A 24,019-nucleotide genomic window follows, 5' to 3' on the forward strand; every position below is an offset into this window, starting at 1 on the left:
ATAAAATGAAGTAGTGAATAGAACTTTATCTGCATTATTGAGAGAATTAATTAGTAGAAATTTGAGAACTTGGGAAGCATGCTTGCCGCAGCTTGAGTTTACTTATAATAGAACCATACATTCTGCTACCAAATATTCACCATTCAAAATTTTTTATTGTTTTAATCCTTTAACTTCATTAGATCTAACACCTTTTTCCTTTATGTGAACATGCTAATCTAGATGGTAAATAGAAAACTGAGTTTGTTAAGCAAATTCATGAAAAGACTAGAGTAAACATTGATAGAAGGACTAAATAGTATGCTAAAGCTACTAATCAAGGTTGAATTAAGGTAGCATTTGAACCAGGAGGTTGGGTTTGGTTGTACTTGAAAAACAAGAGGTTTCATGAACAACGCAAGTCAAAGCTTATACCTCAAGGAGATGGACTTTTTCAAGTTTTAAGGAGGGTCAATGAAAATGCCTACAAGCATGATTTGCCCGGTGAGTATAACATGAGTGCTACTTTTAATGTTTCTAATTTATCTTCTTTTTCTACAGGTGATGATTTTAATTTGAAGGCAAATCATTCTCAAAATGAAGGGAATGATGAGAACCCACCCATACCCTACAATTAATTACTTGCTGGGGTGCTGATCCTGTGCAACTGAAGACCAGGCCAATTACTAAGGCTCAAGCTAAGATGTTTAAGGACAATCTTGTTATCTTCATACAAAATGTATTTAAATCTCAAGAGGGCATATTAGTATCAGAAGATTCTAAACCCGTGCTAAACATCCAACTTGTGAAGGTAGAAATGGACCCGGAAAGCTGTTTTGGTGCATTTAAGGAGTCTGAGCAGTAAAAGGGTGAGTTTATTAGCCTATGAATGTGTTTAAGCTCACTAAAAGGCCATGAAATCATATCAGGGCAGACCAAGGGCACCCAAGTATGTCATTAGCGTCCAAGTTTCCACATTGGTTGGATTTAGCTAGTTTGGCATTGGGAAGGAGCTCACTTGCATTCGACGCAAGCTTTGATAATTTCAATCAATGGCAATGTGTGGGGACTAGTTCTAGTCTTACTAGGCATCCTACATGGCATGTTGAATCATATTTGAAGCTTAAATTAGTTGGAGATTTGACAAGTACAACTTATTTGGAAAAGTAGTCAAATCAAATTTAGAGCCTAAATTAGCAGGAGATTGGACAAGTACAGCTTATTTGGAAAATTAATAAACTATTTTCTAAATGTGAAATTTGACTTTTGTTTTAGAAAATAGTCTTCTATTTGCTAGACAAATTAATTTAGGAAGGCTGAATTTTAATATTTGTGATTGTAAATTAATTAATTCCTCTTTAAAAGTTAAGAAATTAATTAATACAAATTAGATTAGAAAAGACATGTAAAATTCAGCCACACCTTTTGTTAAGTTTTATTGGCCAGTTTTTACCTATTGTTTTAGCTTTTTGATTTTGTCACTTTAGCTTATTTAAAGGCTTATTTCTCAATAAATGACAGTACATTATTCATTCAGAAAAATTACTATGAAAAAGATTTCTCTTTGCTCTCTTTAGAAAACCTAGAATACGGAGTGGAGAGTGAGTGTTTTAGTTTGACTTATCAATAGGATAATCCATAACTTATTGTGGCATCTTCGTCATATACCAAGATTTTTAATCACAGATTGATTAGGGGTCAAGGTGGCCATTAGAATCTGAATTTAATTTTGATCCGAGCTAATATAATATGGGTTTAAAAGCAAGTCGACCTAGGTTCGTATCAACTGGTGAGTTATATTTTTCAGCCATTTTTTGTTTTTTTTTATTTTTTTATTTTTTTGTTTGTTTTTTTTATTTTTTTTGTTAGGTTACTATCATTGCTGGGTTTCTTGGTGTGTTTGTTATTGGTTTGCTGGATTGCTAGGTTACTGCTTGCTGTATTACTAAGTTGCATGGGTTGTAGGTGGAAAAAACTTAGGATTAGGGTTTTTGTCGCAATTTTGCTTAGAATTAGAGTTTTGTTTTTGATTTTGCATTGGGCTTGGGTTTTCATTTTGATTTTGGTCATTCTTTATGCAGTGGTTTGGGTTAGCACAGTGATAATGAGGAAGAATGTGATAATGGTTATGTTCGTAATGATTGCGAGGGGATATGGATAAAAAACATACCATCTACTAAACAAATTCGTAATTAGATTCGTTAACTTATGTTTAAATAATTTATTTGTTATTATTGTTTTATTTGATTTTTTGTTCCATTGTCATTATATGTTTTCCATTGTTATTATAATTTTTTATTAATTATGTGTACATTCACAAATGCTTAATTTGCTTAATTAATTTTTTTTGTTATTGTTGTCAATTAATTTGTGCAAAATTTAGTTGTGCTTATTTAATTTATGAATTTGTTTTTTTTTATTATTGTTTTAATTTATTTTTTGTTCTTATTCTTTTGATGTAGATTTATGGACTCGTTTGATCAACACGCCCTCCCATATAATGATGATGATATATCATCATCAAGTAATGAGGTCGACCATATTTTGAGACACCCGAAGTATTTAAGCATCCACCTGAAATGTATCAATTCATAGTCCCAGAGATGTTGAATGAATTTTTAAAATAGAGATTGACAGAAGAGTTCAATATATATTTATAAGTATTTATCAAATGTACAAAAGTTAAGTACTTATATAATTATTTTGTCATTAATTACTCAAAAATATACTTAATTATTTAATTTTCTAATATGTATATGTGTTTATAATTTTGCAGAAACTAAGTGAGCAACAATTTAAAAAAAGAAAGTCAAATAAGCATCCCCATAGAATGGGTGTGTTCGGATATGCAAGATTGGAAAAAACTATGGTATGTTTTCTATTTTTACTTCCATTTAACTATATATGAATATTTTATTTTAATCACATGATATTATTAATATTTACATGTAACTTTTGCAGTAAATTGAAAGAGACACCTAAGAATACATAGAACATGAGGATCTATGGACATGGACACAAATGGGGAAATACGGAAAATATGAAAATGAAGAAATGGAAATTTTAGTGGGAAAAAAATTGTGAGTATTTTTATTTACATAAAAATGTATAATTGTAATGTTTAACTATTACCTTTTATCAAATATGATTAATTTTATAGTTTATATAATTTTTATGATTGAAATACGAATATTGTTGTTTAGTTTTTTAACTTGATATTTTTATTCATTTACATAATTTTGATTAATTTTATTATTATGGTTGCCATGCAAAATATATTATTTTTTAGTTCAATATTGTACTTAAATATTCATGTAATCATTTAATATATAATGTAAGCATAATTAATTATTTTTTACCACTATATATTGTTATGACTGAAATATAGATATTTTTGTTTAGTTTTCAATTTTATATTTTTATTCATTCACTTAATTATGCTTAAATTTATTATTATTGTTGCCATGCATAATATATTAATATTTAGTTAAATATTGTAATTTTATAATTATTTAATCATTTAATATATATTCTCCTAAGGAAGAAGGCAAAGGAAGGAGAAATTGAGTCTTCACCTCAGATGATATACTTACACAAGCTTTGGGGACCGATGAATATGAAGATTAGCTTAGGGGTAGATGCAAAGGTTATACAATGACTAATTTTTTTCACACACCTAAGTAAAGTTCACAAAAAAAAGGATAAGTGCGAGAAAAGTGAGAGAATTACCAAGCTAAAACACATTGTTAGTGGTCTTTTGGGGATCATTCAAAAGAAAGGCAACATTCAAAAGATTAATGAGTTAGTATCTGCATGTTGTATTAACCTACAGTCTTAGCCTCATACACCTAGACAACAATCTACGCATGGAAAGGCATTGTACTTTTATACTCATACTTGGTCACCACGTGGAGACTATGCAATACATGACAACGATGTTGCTGATCTAAGGCCCTCATCTACTGCTAAGCTTGATGCTCCTCCTATTTATCCATCACATTTGATATCTTCAAAGGTATTATAAAAAAAAAAAATTTTGAAATTTATATTTAGCATTAATATATATGTCTAAATGCTAATATCTTTATTCATTTTTTTATGTTTATGTTTGATTTTGTTATCATTATTGCTACAAGAAGTATATAAATAAATATATGTATATATTTCTATATTAATTAGTTATTCTAACTTTGTTTTTAATGCAGGATGTTAAATACAATACTGCACAAGGCAATGTTGAAAATATAGTAGTACGTGGTACTTTGGCTCCTTCTATCCCATCGGATGTATGCCATGATGTTATGCGAGGTGATCGAAATTTGAAAGTCACTGTTGATGAGGTGATTGAAGATTTGCCCCTTTACCTATATCATCATATGATTTTGGATGTGTCAGTGATGTAGAAGAGGCATTTATTGCATGGTCTAGAAATCTTGTTGTACCGTTTGATACAATTGTATATGATAATTTATATGCATGTGTGAATAATTTTTTTTTCTTGTTATACTATCATTTTATTGGTTGATATTTGTAGGCAAGTTTGAAAAAAAAACATATTGATGATGATCAGTGTGGTGATAGTGATGCCTTATCAATAGTTACCCCACCAATCTGCGAGTTGTTACATCGAATCAAGAATGTCGAGAGCGATCATTTATCGACATTTCATATGATTGAAGGAACCATGGGATATAAACAAGATTTATGCATATCAAAGAATGATATAACTAAGTTTTATTACATGCATGAATTATTTTCTGAGTGCATTTTTTTTTTCAAAAAGTAACTTAAATTTAAATGTGTTTATTTCTAATTATTCAATTCAATTAATTATAATTAACATTATAAAAATATATATTTACTTCTAATTTGATTATGTAGGTGCTTATATAATGGATTGATGGATACACAAGCTGAAGAGAATTATTGTTTTATTTATCCCGCTATCATTGCAACAATTGGTCATGCAAATCCTTATGAAAGAATGATTAATATATTTAGTAGATGACAATATGCAAGACAATGTCATCTATGGTTCTTTCCATACTATGCAAGGTATGTTGTGTTAAGTTATAATATATTCTGTTACATAATTAATTTAATCAAATGACATATTAACTAATAATTTATGGGTATTTTTAGTAATCGTTAGATGTTAGGTGTTGTTGATCTTTATTGAGCAGTAGTATGATTTTATGCTTCATTAAAAAATCGTATTAATAAAGATTTTAGATCTTGCTCGATGAGTAAGTTAATAACCAAATGTGGTTATTATATCATGATGATAATTGTTTACTTTATACTAATTAATATTTATTTACTTTGTATATATTTTAATAATTTTTAAACATAATTTTTTCATATGCAGTATGAGGGTATAACATGGTCACAAGATGACGTCCACCAATTTAGAGCTGAATGGGCATTGATTATGATCTCAAACCTTTCATCTCAATGAGTATAATAGTTTAATTGCTTTTATTTGTACATAATTATATAAAATAGCTAATCAAATAGCAAAATTATTTTATGAATTGATATTTAATTTATTTAAAATAAGTGTTTATTATGCAAATATTTATTTGAATTTTGTTGTCTATTAATTATTTTACATGAAGCTAGCTATTAAACAATTCTAATTGGGCAAAATTAAAAACAAAATTCAAATTAAAAAAAAAGACAATGCTTTTTTAAAAAATTCACTTTATAATAGAAGGAAAAGCATCGCTAAATACATGCCAAAAGCTTTGCTAGATATGAGAACAGGCGACACTCTAGATAAGGAAATACATGACACTTTTTTTTTTTGTAAAATGTGCTGGCTAGATGTTGAAATTGGAGACTTTTTTCAAAAGCGTTGCTAGATGTGGGAACAGACGATGCTTTTTTCAAAAAAGTGTCACTACATGTGGGAGAATAGGCTACACTTTTTTAAAAAAGCATCCCCATTTATAATAACAGGCGATGATTTTTTAAAAAGCAATGCTATATATAATATTAGGCAAAAAAAAAAAAAAAGCATCACTAGATATTAAATAAGGCAATGCATTTCTTAAGAAAAAGAGTCATTAAATACCAAAATATGGCGATGCTTTTCTAATGAAAAAGCATTGTTAGATACTAAATCAGATGAAGCTTTTTTAAGAAAAACCATTGCTAGATACCAAATCAGGCAAAAGCACCGACAGATACATAATTAGGTGATGCTTTTCTTAAAAAAGGCATCGCTACATAAATAATCAAACAGTGCTTTTTTAATAAAAAAGAGTCATTAGATACATAATTAGGAGATACTTTGTAAAGTGTCAGCTTTGTTTTAATAATTTTAATGACACCATATTAGGCAACACTTTGTTAAGCATTGGCTTTTATTTTACACGACGAATTAATTGCTTTGCCTATTATTGTTTTTCTTATAGTGATATCAATTATATACATACGTATCTTAGTTTAGCAACTATAAATTATACATCTTTATTATTTAACAAAAAAAAAAAATGATCTATACCTCTTTGTTAATAAAGAACCAATTATAAAAAATTGTACACAAGATATATTTCATCTTTTGATATATTTTTTTGTTTTCATATCTAAAATCAAATACAGTACTTTTCGAAGTGATTGTTGCATGGTTAAATAATTTAATTACTTTGCATAGGTTATTGAGATAGTTGTATCGACAAATTAGCTAATAAAATATTATACTATGATTCATTAAAATGGAAAAAAAAAATTTACTCTAGAGCACTGCGTACCCTTTGGTACTTCTCTTATGTTTATTTTGAGCAACTTAATTTCCAATTTGTATTTGACATCATGGTGCATGACATCAGCAACATGGAAAAAAAATTAATACACATGCCATTAAATTATTGAGTGTTAGAGGAGCAATGGAGTGCATTCATGTGAGGTGCCATGAGGTGCTGTGATTGGTATCCAAGGAAATATGTTAGAATTTTCTTCCGTCTGTTACTGTGCTTCTTTTAATTATTTAGAGTAATTTCTCTCTTTGTTTTAGTGTTTCAAATATATAAATTTTGAGTATAATTATAAATGGTTAATTGAATAAATCTAATTTGATATTTCACATTGTTTTAAAACAAAAAAATATATGTACTATGAATAAGAATGTACTAGAATAACATCTTTCTTAATAAAATATCAATTCTCATCTAAATAGAAATAACTGACTAGGAAATAAATAGAGTTTACATGAAGGTAATAATATATATCTTAAATTCATGCTGGACAATTAAACCAATTTATTAAAAATATGGTCTATTAAAAAGTGTGAATGGGCAAACAAAGTATTATAATTCTTGGGATACATCACTAGAAGCTTCTGCTTATAAAATCGTTACATGGTCATCGTGGTACGATATGGTTAATAAGTTAACGTCACATTGATTTGCATCATTCTATGCAAATTTTGAATATATGCATAATGTATGCATTCCCATTATGATTATGATCATGTTGATTCTAACAGTTTGTATCGTGATTTATCCATTTTTTTTTTAATTTTGACCAAGTTTAATACGGGTTAACCGGGTGAGGGGTTTGGAATTGACTTTTTATTGATATGAGTTTGGGTTTTGACTTTTATACTGCTGCAAAAAGCTCTTCAATACAAATACATTGTAACACACCATACCAAATTTACGTAGAAAGTTTTGATTTTTAATTAAATTTGACCATTTGATCAATATAGATACCAGAGTTGACTTTTTATTCTTAGAAGTTATAGCTTTAACTTATGTACCAATACACAACACACGAGGTGAGTTCAAATTTGCGACCCTCATGCTTTAAGCTTCATTTTGGTATATAAGTTGTAATTTCAGACTAAGGTTTGTGTGTTTCTCCTAGGTGAGTTATATGTTTATTACCCGATAAAAAAAATAATAATATTTTAAATATATTTATATTCTTGATATTACTTTAGACACTCAGGTAAATCGTAGGACAGATCCTGTGGAAGATCTAGAATAATTCACAAATTATTGGTATGTGATATATTTTCAATATTTTTGTGTTATATATATTAATCTATATAAATTCTTGGTTTGATAGGTATATATATACACATATATTTGTTATGTTTATTTGTAAATTTTTATCAAACAGTTTAATATTTTAAAAATAATTAATTCAAGTTATTGAAATGTCGATTTGAGATTTGGAAATCTATAAATTTTATTTAAAGATTTTGTTCATTTATTTATTAGTCTTATTCGACAAATCTTACTGTTGATGAGAAACATGTTACTGTTTATTTTTGGACACGGTTTATAAAATGGATTTGCTAAAAGGCTAGTATGTTTGTATTTCTTCTCACATGCATCATATAGTACTAATGTTCCCTATTCTTGTTATCATTAATTAGGACGCATGTATATTTAGCAATCCTATGGGAGATAAGATGAAAAAGAGTAGGTAAGTACTTTATGATGTGAGCATTAGCCTCTCTCCACTTAGTTGTAGGATAGGAGGTTATTAATATCAATGCCTTTGAAATATCAAAGGGTTGATTGCATATGTCTCTTCTTCCTCCTTTTTATCGGGTGGTGTTTAGGATGCCAAACATCCACCTAGCAACATATAGAATATAATATGGTGCATCAGGTGCACATATGGTATTTTATGTATTTTAAATATTTCAACATGGATTTAAATAGTTTATTGGTTTATTTATTTAATTTAATTTAAGCATTTTTAATTATGTTATTATTTCATTTTAATTATTTGTGAATATGATTATTTTTAGGATATTTATTTAAATATTATTTTATCTTATTTTATTTCCTATAAAAATATTTTACAAATGCAGATATAAAAATTATTCCTTTTTATGAAAATATTTTTTAAATAGCAGAACTTTTCAAAATGGGTGGACTAGCAGGGGTTTTGAGAGAAAAATTGTGTTTTGAATATTTATTTTATTTTCTTATCTTATTATTATTATTATTGCTTTTATTTCTTTTTATTAATATTTCTATTATTTATTATTATTATTATTATTATTATTTATATTGTTAATATTAGAATGATACCATTTACTTGGATAATTAGCATCTCATTTGTTTTCATTATTTTAGAAACATGTTCTCCTAGGTCCAGGTAGATAGCAGATCGATCATACGAGCTGCGCAACCCATTCGACTGCGATGCTCTTTCAGTTGTATCATGCAGTCTTTCCTATCTCTCATACTGTTATAATTTTATTAGTTATGTTTTCCTTTTATTTGTCATATCTATATTTCAAATATTCTTAGAATACTCTGATGGCAATAATAGACCTAGGGTACTATATTTATTTATTTATTTATTTTGTTGCTTACCATTTATTGGAGTACTAAAATTTTTGGAAAATTGTAGTAAATGGAAGGAATAAAGTGAATGTATATTTAGAAGTGTGTCTTTTGTGTAGAGAAAATTTTAGAAAAATCCATATCTTGGGGAAGATGTTGCTAAACTTTCTGTAGAATTTTTTATGGTGTTTTCCCAAGTCGAGACCACCCTAGGGTTCTAGTGAGGAATTATGGAAGGGGTTTTAGCATTCATAGACAAGAAACATGCTTTATTTGGAGTTATGGATAATAAGTTATGTGTCTGTAAAGTTTCATGATTTGTTTTAGCCATGTGTCAAAATTTTAGGGATTGAGCAGCTAGGCTGTCTAAACTTCACCTTAACAGGTGTTAAATTTAGGTTTGCTATAACTAGTGTTGTTCAAATAACACCCCATATTGTTTGAACAACTCCCTACTGATCGAGTTAAATCCCAGTTTGTCTTGACAAAAGAAATGGAGAAAGAATGGTGTCAGATAAGACCCATTTTTTTCACCAAGAAAATAACCCTCCATCGGCCACATTTACCACCTCATTGCTTGCACGACCTTGTTTCCTTCATGAAACCTAACCTCTCCACCAAATCTCACACTGGGCGGCTCATCGATGCATTGAAATCAACATCCAACTTCAACAGCCATGTCTTGATCGGATTGCTAGATTCAGATCACTTCTAGGTCAAGGGAATACTCTCTTCCACAATTTTAAAACTTCTTGAACATGATTCTAAATGCCTTTTAGCTTGAATCAAGCATTTATGATTGGTAGAGTGAAACCCACTTTGGCGATGACTTTTAAGTGAGGAATCCATTCACCACTAACCATCTATGGGCTAGGTAAATTCACAAATGAAATACCCATTCCTTTAGCTTCAATTTGGTGTAAAATTTTTAAATTTTGGTTAAGTATTGAGTATAAACCAACATGGGGAAACTTTAGGATAATACCTGGTAAAATTTGGCCCAGAATGCAAAATTAGTTTGTATTTTGTGATGCATATAAGCTTCTAATGGTCATGGAAAATTAGTTGAAAGTCTAATTTCATTAGAATACCAAACGCAAGAAAAACTCCAATTTTAGACACCAGATAAGGTGGGTTTATGCAAATTCTTCGAGGGACTGTGTGCATATTTATATATATATAAAGAAAATGTATATAAATATTTACATAGGTTATGGTTAGTCATGATGTTATTAGAGTTAGCGTAATACCTCAATTATTCAATCTAAAGTATTGTTTCCATATATGCATCTCTCCATATACCTCAATTATTCCATAAAGTATTGTTTCCATATATACCTCAATTTAGTTTATTACAAGTTGTCTCACAATTTATCGATTACTAACTATACAATTTATATGTATATATTTTGGTAGACTATACGTTTAAGGATTTGGGATCCAAGTTATCTTTATCTCTCATTATTATTACTATTATTATTATATTTCTATTTACATATATGTGATTGGTATATTCATGAAATGCTGTAAAAAAAAAAATGTGATATTGTTGTAAGTGAAAACTTAGGAAAAGATGAGGCCATGTTGGGGTTTAGGTAGAAAGTTCTAGAAGGGATCCTAACACATGTAAAGGTATTACTGGTTCATTATTTATTACTTATATTTGTATTCCTATGCTATTGTTATCAAAGTCCTACAAATTTGTGAAAATTTGTAGCAAGGCAGGGAGGAAACATTGGGGAAAGTCTAATTTACAAGGGAGACGCTGCTAGATTTTCTTTAAAATTTAGTGGGGTTTCTTTTAGTCAATGCCATCCTAGAGTTCCGATAGATAACCTTATGAGGGTCTTGGCAGTTTGGTTGGAAGTAATGTTTTATGATTATTATTAGATTTATGTGATTTTAAGATGCACCATATAATACTAGTGTTATGTATTATTGTTAACATTAATTAGCCTACAGATACTAATTAACCATCCTATTGGAGCTAAGGTGATAGATAGTAGATAGGTATTTTACAAGGTAAGCATGAGGTGAGCATTAGTCACCCTTTCCTTAGTTGTAGGATAGTAGGTTGTTAATATAGGCACCTCTGGGATGCAATGGCTTCAGCTGCAGCTGAACTCACTTGGATATCATACTTGCTACAAGAGATAGGAATCTCTTATGCTAAACCAATCAAACTATACTGTGACAACAATAGTGCTATTTATCTCACCATTAATCCAGTCTTTCATAATAGAACAAAACACATCCAGCTAGACTATCATTTTATTTAGGAAAAAGTTACATCTGGAGATACAAACACACAGTACTTACCATCTACTCACCAAGTTGTAGATTTGTTCATAAAACCCCTCAGTTGTTTTCAATTTGTTCATTTCCAAAGCGAATTGGGAGTTCACAACCTTCCCTTGCTAGCTAGATGTGCATGTCCTAAAGCCATGTCAACGTATATCCATGTCATCATATAACAAAGACTAGCAAGAGTTTGTTTTAGATGGTGTGATTCATCAAAACATTTTTTTTTCAAAATATTTTTCAAAAGGAAAAAATAGATAAATAAATTGTTCTTAATTATTATTATTTTTCTAAGGAGAAAAATATATAAACATATCATCAATTAATTGAGATTTAGATAAAAACAATTAAAGAATCATTTTTAGGTTGAATGACTATTAAGTAAATATTTATGCCACATAGAATAGAATTTTTTCCAACCTTTATATCACCTAATGTAGTCATAATTGACATGTATGTATGTATGGTGTGGAATAATGCCATTACAGGTTATTATATTGCAACTTTATGTTAATTTTCTCATAAATATGCTATTTTTTACAAACAAAATATTTATCAAATTATATTATCCTTTTATCTTTAAATATTTCCAGAACTAATTATTATTATTATTTTTTTTTTTGGGGCAAGAGTTAATTCCTGTTGTGTATGTCACGTATGCATGCAATATAGCCAATGATTGTCAAATTAGTTCATCACAAATTTAGGATTTATTTCATGTGGATCTTTGAAGTTTGTAATCATTACAATTTAAAACGTGTATAAAACATACTGCAGAAATGAAGAAAAAAAACCATGAATTTTTTAAAAACTAAATATCTTCAAAAAAATTTTTCTCTTTTACAACAACATAAAAAAATGTGTATAAAAGAGATTTTTGTTTCAGTCTTTTATTCCTTTTCGTATTTGCTATTTTTTATTTTTTTAATATATTAACTATTATTATCTAATGGTTATTTTTTATCATTTTATATTAAAAATAAATAATTTTAATGTATATTTAGTACCTGTGTTTTTTAATTTATAATAAATATTATACATTTATATAAATTTTATAAACTCCCCACTTACATATTCTTCTGCTAAATTTTTATCCATATTTTTAAATAAATTAAATGATTTATACACGTACGTACTATTTATGTTTTTTTGCCATTTTGTATTTTTCCAACTATGAGAGAAAGTTGAAAAAGCTTTTAGAAAAAGTAAACAAAATATAAGAGAATAAGAAATGAAAATATTTTCATTGTTACTTAAAGAGTCCTTGATCAATGCTCATACAAACACCAACAGGCTCTATTTGTAGAGCTTACAAAAGATAAAATATAGTAGTAGGACTAATTAATGTAGAATATGCGAAAGGAATGTCAAAATTCTCTCTCCCATGAGTAGGGATTGATTGCTTAATTCTTACTTGCACATAACCACAAAAGTCATTGTTTTATTTCTTGCCTCAATATGACCAATATATAGATGTATATTTGATATGGATAGAATGCATTTTGGTATTCTAAAGTTTAGGAGTGGTGTAATTTCAACTTTGAACTTTTGATTTGGATAATTTAAACTTTGAATTTGCAAAACCATTACAAATTGATTCACTTTATGATGGTGGTAAATTAATGGTGATGATATTAGTTTGACATCATGCTATGTTATAATTATTTTTAAGAAATAAAAAATAATTTAAAATTTTGAAAAAATTACATTTGTTATTTGTCCATTTATATTTATAGTTTTTTATTTGAAAAATTGTATCCTTAATTAAATTAAAATACCCACAATCATAATTAAATGTTTTTGATCCTAAAATTAGACCAAAATAAAATAAAATTTTTGGTGTAATAAAAAAATAATTTTACTAGAGCAAAAATTAAAAATATTTTTTATGCCCAAACAAAAAAAAGAAAAAAAAAGAAAATTAGACCAAAATTTTTAAAATAAAAATAAATTTAAAAAAAAAATTAGACTAAAAAAAATAAAGTTTTCTCCTTTTCCTCTTTTCCATCTTCTTATTCTAGAATTCTTTATGGTACCCTTAAATAAACATCAAAAAAAGAAAAAAGACCAGAATATGGGAAAAAAAAAAACCAAATTTTAAAAAAATAAAATAATTTTTTTTAAAAAAGTTTTTTTTTTTTAAATTAGACAAAAAAAATGATTTTTCATTTACCTTTCTTTCATCTTCTTATTCTAAAATTCATAATAGTATCAACGTGCAATTTACCTTTAAATAAATATGAAATTTAAAAGAGGGATGAAAATACTAGATAAATACAATTTTATTAATATTTAGGGAATTTTTATCAAGATGGAATTTATCTATCCGGCCTATTAGTTACCTAGAAGCTTATATTGGTGCCTATACAAAAGGGGTCCAAGCTTAATTTTTGACACACGTAAAAATTTCCACAAATATCAATGCTTATTTCTCTCAATTTTAGTTCTTAAATTTCTTAGTTTTAGTTTATTTATTTTTTCACTTGATCCATTTATTTCATAGTCAAGTTTCTTTTTGGTGTTTCTATTTTTTCATTAAGATTTTATTTTTATTAAAGTCATTTCATTATTTTGAAGCATTATAACCCATTTTAGAATTCGCTTTTGTTGTTTGCTTCTGATATAATTGTAACACCTTATCTCCATAGGCGGATCAGTCACTCTCTACTGATATTACTTCCAATTTGCCACCGCACTAGGCGTAAGGTTCTTTATTCAGAGTTTCCATGAGGTCACCATCCTTGGATTATTCTGGCATAAGCAAGCTTAACTTCGGAGCTCTTTCTAACCCTGAAGCCAACAACTTTGAAAAGTCGGTGTTTTGAGAATGACTATTAATATATTTGAACCATTCTATGTTCCACACTAGATAGCCTACCAATGCCCCACACTGATCATCACAATCCACCTTCCTTAGGGTCCAACGTCCTCATTGGTACACTTCTGATTTGGGTACAAGTTTTGATACCCTTTGTACTCATTGGTACACTTTCGATTTGGGTGCAGGCTTTGATACCATTTGTAGTAGCCCGCCTTCACTGATGGACCTATCACTCTCTACTAATATTGTTGGCAATTTAACCATTGCATTCGGTAAGAAATTTTTTGTTCAGAGCTTTCCAAGAGGTCACCCATCCTTGAACTACTCTTGCCTTAGCATGCTTAACTTCAGAGTTTTTTGGAATCTTGAAGCTAATCGCTTTGAAAAGGTCTCAACATTGTGATAGTGATCATACTTACATTTGAACCATCCTCTGTTCCACACCTAGGTGATGTGGGATTAGATACCAGGTAGCCTACTAGTGCTCCATACCCGATCACATTGGTCATCACACAATTGCCTGATTATTTTATTATTCATTTTATTATCCTTCAGTTTAATATTTAATTTGAAGGTGGCATGCCCTGTACATCATAGAGATTGCTTAATATTATCAATGTCAAGACCCAACCAAGAAACCTTTTAAAGCTCCCAAGTGGCCATATCTAGGGAAAGCTCTACTAGAGATTCAGTAGAACATGCTGGCAGAATCCCCGCTACAATATGAACATTCCCAAAAATACAACCTTGCTATTTAAAAAACACTTCAATATAAATATAGCAACTCCACAACTTCCACAAATACAATTCCACAATTTGGTTTTTATGAAGAATTTTTATAAAATTAATTTTATCCCTTTACACATTGATTTCATATGGAAAATTGTATTTCGGGTTTTGTGAAGATAGTTTTATAATGGGGAATTGAAATCAAGCGCTTGTGTGAGTTTTTCCACAAAAAATAAATTTCAAAGGTTGAATTTTAATTTATTATATATATATATGGATTATTATTATTATTATTATTAATTGGGATGTCTTCTTCACATTTCTTTACAAGTAATCTTTTTCTATTATTATTATTATTATTACTGTTAATGTTATTCACCACTCACTAGGATATTTATCATCACACATTTTTCTTGTTTCAAAACCTGTCCTCCTAGGTTTTGGTTGATAGCTAATTGTTTCTTATCCCTTCTGTAACGCGTCTTGCGTTCCCGTGCCTTGCAAAGTATTATACCCTTTTGTGTCATCTTTTTTTTCCTAATTCTATTGTTCAATATTTCTATTCGGATTAATCTAATTCTTTACTTTTTACAAATGTTCAGATGATAGTATGGACTTAAGGTGTGTGTGTGATGTGATATATAAAGTGTTGCAAATTGTTGAATTGTATTTGTGAAAGTTGTGGAGTTGGTATATTAATATTGAAGTGTGTTTTAAATAGCAAGGTTGTATTCTTGGAATGTCCACATCATAGCAGGGATTCTGCCAGCATGTGCCATAGAATCTGTAGTAGAACATTCCCTAGATATGGCCACTTGGAAGTCCTAAAAGGTTTCTTGGTTAGGTCTTGACATTGATAACATTATGCAATCTCTGTGATGTACAGGGCATGCCACCTTCAAATTAAATACTAAACGGAAGGAAAATAAAATGAATAACAAAATAATCAGGCAATTGTGTGATGACCAATATGATCGGGTATGGGGTATTGGTAGGCTACCCAGTATCTAATCCCACATCACCTAGATGTGCAACAAGGGATGGTTCAAATGTAAGTATGTTAAGACCTTTTCAAAGCAGTTGGCTTCAAGATTCAAAAGAACTTTGAAGTTAAGCATTCTCACGAGAGAGTGGTTCAAGGATGGGTGACCTTTTGGGAAGCTCTAAACAAAAAATTTCATACCAAATGCGATGGCTAAATTCTCAACAATATTAGCAAGAGTGACAGGTCTGTAAGTGAAGACGGGATGCTATAAATGGTATCAAAGCTTGTACTCAAATTAAATGTTTAACATGAGCACGAATGGTATCAAAACTCGTACCCAATGAGGACATTGGGCCCTAAGGGTGTAGGAAATTGGTAGGCTATCTGGTGTGGAACAGAGGATGATTCAAATATAATAATAGTCACTCTCAAAACATAATCATCAACTTTTCAAAATTGTTGGCTTCAGGGTTCGAAAGAGTTTCGAAGTTAAGCTTGCTTATACGAGAGTAATCCAAGGATGATGACCTCCTGGAAACTCTGAACAAAAAACCTTATGCCTAGTGTGGTGGCAAATTAGGAACAGTATCAGTATAGAGTGATAGATTCACCTATGGAGGCAAGGTGTTACAATTATATCAGAAGCAAACAACAAAAGAGAATTCTAAAATGGGTTATAATGCTTCAAAAGAATAAAATGGCTTTAATAAAAATAAAATCTTAATGAGAAAATAGAAACACTAACAAAAAAACTTGTCTATGAAATAAATAGATCAAATGAAAAAAATAAATAAAATAAAACTATGAACTTGAAGAACTAAATTTGAGAGAAAGAAGCGATGATATTTGTGGAAATTTTTAGGTGTGTCAAAAATAAAGCTTGGACCCTTTTTGTATAGGCACCAACATAAGCTTCTAGATGACTAATAGGCCTGATCAGATAAATTCGACCTTGATAAAAGTTCCCTAAATATTAATAAAATTGTATTTATCTAGAATTTTCATCCCTCTTTTAAATTTCAAATTTATTTAAAGGTAAATTGCTCTTTGATACTATAAAGAATTTTAGAATAAGAATATGAAAGAGAGGAAAATGAAAAAAAACATTATTTTGTTTTTTGTGTAATTTCAAAAAAAAAAAACACTTTTTTTTAAAAAAATATATTTTTATTTTTTAAAATTTGGTCCTTTTTTATTCATATTCTTTTTTTTTTTATGTTTATTTAAGGGTACCATAAAGAATTTTAGAATAAAAAGATGGAAAAGAGGGAAATGAGAAAACTTTATTTTTTTAGTCTAATTTAAAAAAAAAATTATTATTTTATTTTTTAAAATTTGGTCTTTTTTTTTTTCCATATTCCGGTTTTTTTTAATGTTTATTTAACGGTTACATAAAGAATTTTAGAATAAGAAGATGGAAAAGAGGAAAATAAGAAAACTTTATTTTTTTAGTCTAATTTAAAAAAAAAATTAATTATTTTTATTTTTAAAAATTTGGTCTGATTTTCTTTTCTTGCTATGGTCTAATTTTCTTTTTCTTTTTTTTTTGGGCTTAAAAAATATTTTTAATTTTTACTCTGGTAAAATTCTTTTATTAAACCAAAAATTTTATTTTTATTTTGGTCTAATTTTAGGTTCAAAAATATTTAATTATGATTGTGGGTATTTTCATTCAATTAAGGACATAATTCTTCAAATAAAAAATCATAAATATAAATGGAAAAATAACTAATGTATTTTTGTAATGGTTTTAAAAATTCAAAGTTTAAATTACCTAAATCAAAAGTTCAGAGTTAAAATTACACCACTTTTAAACTTTAAAATATCGAAATGCATTTTACTCATATCCAATATACATCTATATATTGGTCATTTTGAGGCAAGAAATCAAGCAATAACTTATGTGGTTATGTGCAAGTCAGAATCAAGCGATCAATCCCTGCACATTGGAGAGAGAATTTTTACATTCCTTTTGGATATTCTACGTTAATTATTCATATTACTATATTTTATCTTTTGTAAGCTCTACAAATAGAACCCGTTGGTGTTTGTATGAGCATTGATCAAAGACTTTAAACAACAATGAAAATATTTCCATTTCTTATTCTCTTATATTTTGTTACCGTTTCTAAAAGCTTCTTCAACTTTCTCTCATGGTTGGAAAAATACGGAATGGCAAAAAAACCATAAATAGTACATACGTGTATAAATCATTTAATTTATTCAAAAATATGGAGAAAGATTTAATAGAAGAATATTTGAGTGGGGAGTTTATAAAATTGATATATACGTATAATATTTATTATAAATTAAAAAATACAGGTACTAAATATATATTAAAATTATTTACTTTTAATATAGAATGATAAAAATGTAACCATTAGATAATAATAGTTAATATATTAAAAAAATAAAAATAGAAAATACTAAAAAGAATAAAAGACTAAAATAAAAAATCTCTTTTATACACATTTTTTTTTATGTTGTCGTAAAAGAGAAAATAAATAATTGAAGATATTTAGTTTTTCAAAAATTCATGTTTTTTTTCTTTTTTTTCATTTCTGCAATATGTTTAATACACGATTTAAATTTTTTCTTAAAAAAATGGTTCTTTTTTTTTTTTTTTTTTTTTTTTTTTTACATATGAAATTGATACAAAATATGGAAATTTTTTTTGAAATGCTTCTTATTTGCAAATTTACTGACTAGGCTCTTTCTTAAAGTTTTCTTCTAAAAAAAATAAATATACTATCTCCTAAGGTTTGGCACTTAAATATAATTTAATCCTTTTAATTTCAAAAATATCATTAACCTTCTATCAAGTTTTGAAAAGCTTTATCTTTTTCCCCTTATTATGTCATTCATATCCTTGATTTGGATCAGTATCGCATCTTTTACAAAATGCAATTGTAATTTTAAAAATCTAATAATTTAAATTGTAATGATTAGAAACTCCAAAGATCCCAATGAAATAAATCCTAAATTTGTGATGAATTTCACAATCATTGGCTATATTGCATGCAAACATGACATACATAACAAGAATTAGTTCTCGGAAAAAAAAATGAATTAGCTTTGGAAATATTTAAAGATAAAAGGATAATATAACTTGATAAATATTTTATTTGTAAAAGCATAGAATATATATGAGAAAATTAACATAAAGTTGCAATATATATACTTGTCAATTATGACTGCATCAGCTAGGTAACCATCTCCAATAGGTATGTGAATTATTATCTATATGTGATACAAAGGTTGAAAAATCTTCTAATCTATGTGGCATAAATATTTACTTAATAGTCATTCAACCTAAAAATTATTCTTCAATTGTTTTTATGTGAATCTCAATTAATTGACGATATGTTTATATATTTTTCTCTTTAGAAAAATAATAATAATTAATAACAATTTATTTATCTATTTTTTCCTTTTGAAAAATATTTTCATAAAAAATATTTTGACGAATCATACTATCTAATAGACTATCTACAATGGATACTATCTTTGATAATGTCCATTTATTTTTGCCACATCAGCTTGATAAAATCCTTAAAAAAAATTATTGGAGACTTTTTTTTTAAAAAAAATCTCTGTCAATATTTTTAATATGGCAATACAAATATAGCAATTCATAAATTTATTAGACCCAATTTATCTTGCAAATATATACAATCATAAATAATATAATAAAATTAAAGATTGATTTTGTATCTCCAATTTTAATCAAGTGAAATCGAACCCTCATTACTGATGAAAACAAATGAAATAAGCTTTATACTATATTGATAAAAAATGTATTTTTAGCTTGTTATAAAGGTGACTCTCATAGCATTATTTATACAACATTGTAGGGCATTATAGATACAAGAAGATACAACAAGGATTATTAATGACTGATAGCTACAAACAACCTTTCTCAAAGTTTTATCACCTGATAATGTTTATCCCTCACCGTTTTTAATAACTTGAATATACCTTTTATCACTTGGAGTTGTCTTATCTAAAACAAACTCTTGCTAGTATTTGTTATATGATGACATGGATATACATTGATATGGCTTTAAGACATGCACATCTAGCTTATCATCTTCCTCAAACTGGTAAGTGGAAGCTTGTGAACTCCCAGTTTGCCTTGAAAATGAACAAATTGAAAACGATTGAGGGGTTTTGTGAACAGATATGCAACTTGGTGAGTAAATGGTAATTACCATGTGTTTGTATCTCCAGATGCAACTCTCTCCTGAATAAAATGATAGTCTAGCTGGATGTGTTTGGTTCTATTATGAAAGACTGGATTAATGGTAAGATAAAGAGCACTAATGTTGTCGCAGTACAATTTGATCGGTTTGGCATAAGGCATTCCTATCTCTTGTAGCAAGTATGATATCCAAGCGAGTTCAGCTACAGTTCAAGCCACTGCTCTATATTTTGCTTCCTTACTTGAATGGGCAATAGTAGGTCACTTTTTTTTATAACCAATAGATTATGTTTGCACCAAAATAAATGCAAAATCAAGTGGTACTTCATCGTGTTAAAGGGTAGCCAGCCTGGTCAGCATCAAAGCATCCTTGAGGTGAATTTGAGCTTTGGTTTAAGAAACATAAACCACAGTCCATTGTGCCACAAACATGGCTTAGTATATGTTTAATTTCTTGAAGATGCTACTATATGGGATTCTGAAAATGCTGACAGACTTGATTCATAGCATGCTAAATGTCTAGCCTTGTGAATGTGAGATATTGAAGTGCTTCCACTAGGCCTCTATATTCTATAGCATTAACAAGAAAATGATCATGACATGAGGGGCCGTATATATATATTTTTTATAATAAAAATATAATATTGAAAAAATAGTAAAATAGGGAGGACTATAAAAATATTTACCTTACATTAATACATAACTAAGATAATATATAGTAATTAATGCCCAACTACTAGTGCTTCCTGGTAGGACCTATAACTATATACCTTGCACTAGCTAGCTAGCACAAATTTTCTCAATCTGTATATTGTACATAGTTTGATAGACAATGAAAAAACTGTATGTGTGCACATTTTCTTGATGCTTAAGAATTTAGGTGGTGTTTGGTTGTAAAAATGGAACTGAGGATAGAATGATATAGAGGATGAAATATATTCTTTTGTTTGGTAAGATTTTGGTATCAATAATTGAATGGACAAGTTAAACCGAGCCATTTAAACAAAAATACTCCTAATATCGTATTATATATAATTAAATTAATTATGGAGTGAGAAAGTGGAGATAGAAAAATGTAGAAAGTGGAGAGTGAATTGTTTTAGACAAAAATCGAGAGGTTGTTAGATTTTATGGATCTAAATATACATAATAAATTCCATTAAAACATAAATTACTAACCTCCAAACGCAGCCATTGATAAATTAAATCTTTAATTCTACAAAATAGAAAATAATGTAAAGTAGTGCCTGTAGACACACAACTCTCAAACCACTCTCAGATCTCTGAAAACCTTAATCTCAAAAAATACCATATGGCATATATCTGTTTGCTTGTCCTAGATCTTCTATAGTCTCTGCAAGTCAGATTTATCCATTAATTTTAACACACACAAAATAATAATCATTTAATAATATAATAATATAAATAGGCTTATAAAGAGAGTTGGTCCTCCAATCCAATGGGCCAACTGGAGTCTTATACAGAGTGTGTGACCAAGGGCCTTACTACAAATAATAAAATAAGTTAGTCTCATTAATGATATAAATAAACCCTGTAAATGAGTAATTATGCTAAGTCCACAATTATTTATTTAATAGAGGAAAGATGTAGGCCATCGGAATGCAATTGTTTCATTTTGTATATTTGTGATATATTGATATGTTGGTATACACTGCTTTATTTCCTGCCAAAAAAAAAAAAAAAAAAACCACGTCAATTTGAGCAGTATACAAATGATCTGAAGAATCCTCCAAATAGTGATAAAAGCACTAGCAGCTATGGTGTATACTTGGTGCATGTGTCAATTAATGATGGCAATTGCCCTATAATTCAGGCAGTACTCACATAAGCAAATGCCAACAACTAGGTGGTTGCCACCTGCCACTACTCATGTATATAGATATATATCATTAATATGCATGCATGAATGCATCTATGGTGTGTGGAAAAATGCCATGATATACATATATATGGTAACCTTTTTATGTTAATTTAATGGTATACTTTGTACAAATGTAAGGGGTTCAAATTCTGTCATCCCTAGCAATTATTCATGGGAAGTAATTGATAAGCTAGATGTGCATGTCTTACCATATAGCCATGTCATCATATAACCAAGAACAGTAAGAGTTTGTTTTAGATAAGATAAAAGGTATCTTCAAGTTATTAAAAACAGTGACAGATAAACATTATCAGGTGATAAAGCTTTGAGAAAGGTTGTTCTAGTCATCAGTCATCAGTAATCCTTTTTGTATCTTCTTGTAACTAACATGTATCTATAATGCCCTACAATGCTGTATAAGTAATGCTATGAGAGTCACCTTTGTAACAAGCTAAAAATACAGTTTTTATCAATATGATAAACCTTATTTCATTTGTTTTCATCATGGTATCAAAGCTTGGAAAGACTTCAAAGTTGAACTTGAATATAGCTTCAAAAGTTGAACCAAGACTAATTGCCAATCCTTTAACCAATGTTCCAATTTAATATCTAGAAAACTGGATTCTTTGAATTATTTTATGTGGAGATCATAGATGCCTCCCTCAATTCAAAGTTTAGGAATTCTACATCATATAATTGATGATGAGCATCGATTAGAAGAAATTCAAATAGAAACTAGCAGAAGCATTGCAAGCAGCGGAGTTCATAATCCAAATTATCAATTGTGGATTAGTAATGATGGTTTTTTTACAACGTGGTTGCTTAGAACAATGACAGCTGACATACTCAACTTCAATTTCAGCCTGCATATAACTTTCAGTCTTTGGCATGCCACTAAAGAGCATCTGTTGCTAGCTACGAAGGAGAAGGAAATTTATCTGACTGATCATCTCATGGGATTGAAGAAAGGATAGGCAACCTTAGATGAGTATCTCAAAGCCTTTAATTCTATTTGTGATAATCTCTCTGCAATTGCAAAGCCTGTAAATGACTTGGATAAATGCTTTCATCCATTTAGAGGATTAGGCCATCAATATCAAGATTTCAGGTTTGTTATGCTATCAAAACCTTCATATCCAATGCTTATAGAGTTTGATCTATCTTCAAAAAGTCATGAACAAGTCCTAAGAAATTTTTTAGAAGAAAAATAGGATTTGAATCAAGAACATGCATTTGTTAGTCAAAGAGGTCATTGGGCAGGAAGAGGAATTGGTGGCAAGTTCAATTTTCATGGATGTGGTTTCAATCCTGCAACCTATTCCATGCAAAGTTGTGGAGGCTTTAATTACTCAACACAAGGCTGTGGAGGCTCCCTCTCATTCAACATAGCAACTAGACCATCTTCAAACATTACTCAAAATGAAGTAGTTGTATGTCAAATATGTGTTAGACCTTTTCATACTGCTCCTAACTATTAGAATAGATATGACCCAATAAATGAAGCCGATGGAATCAATGAAGCTAATGCTACCTATAAAATTCAAGAAGAACCCACATTCGTTGTAGATTTTGGAGCCACATCTCACATGATTAATGATACAGGTACCTTATCAAACTCTAAACCATATAAGAGCATCTAAGCATCCCCAAGGGACTCTTTATATCTTTATTTTGAAGAGTCAATATGTAAAAGCAGCCTCCAACCCACTCTTTATTTTAACTTTTAAAAATACAGAGTCGGTTTGACTCTCCAAATTTGAGGAGCCAAAAACACTCTTCATTATTTAATGATTACCAAATTTCAAGACTA

The sequence above is a fragment of the Ziziphus jujuba genome, chromosome 6 (assembly GCF_031755915.1).
Source record: "Ziziphus jujuba cultivar Dongzao chromosome 6, ASM3175591v1".
Lineage (NCBI taxonomy): Eukaryota > Viridiplantae > Streptophyta > Magnoliopsida > Rosales > Rhamnaceae > Ziziphus > Ziziphus jujuba.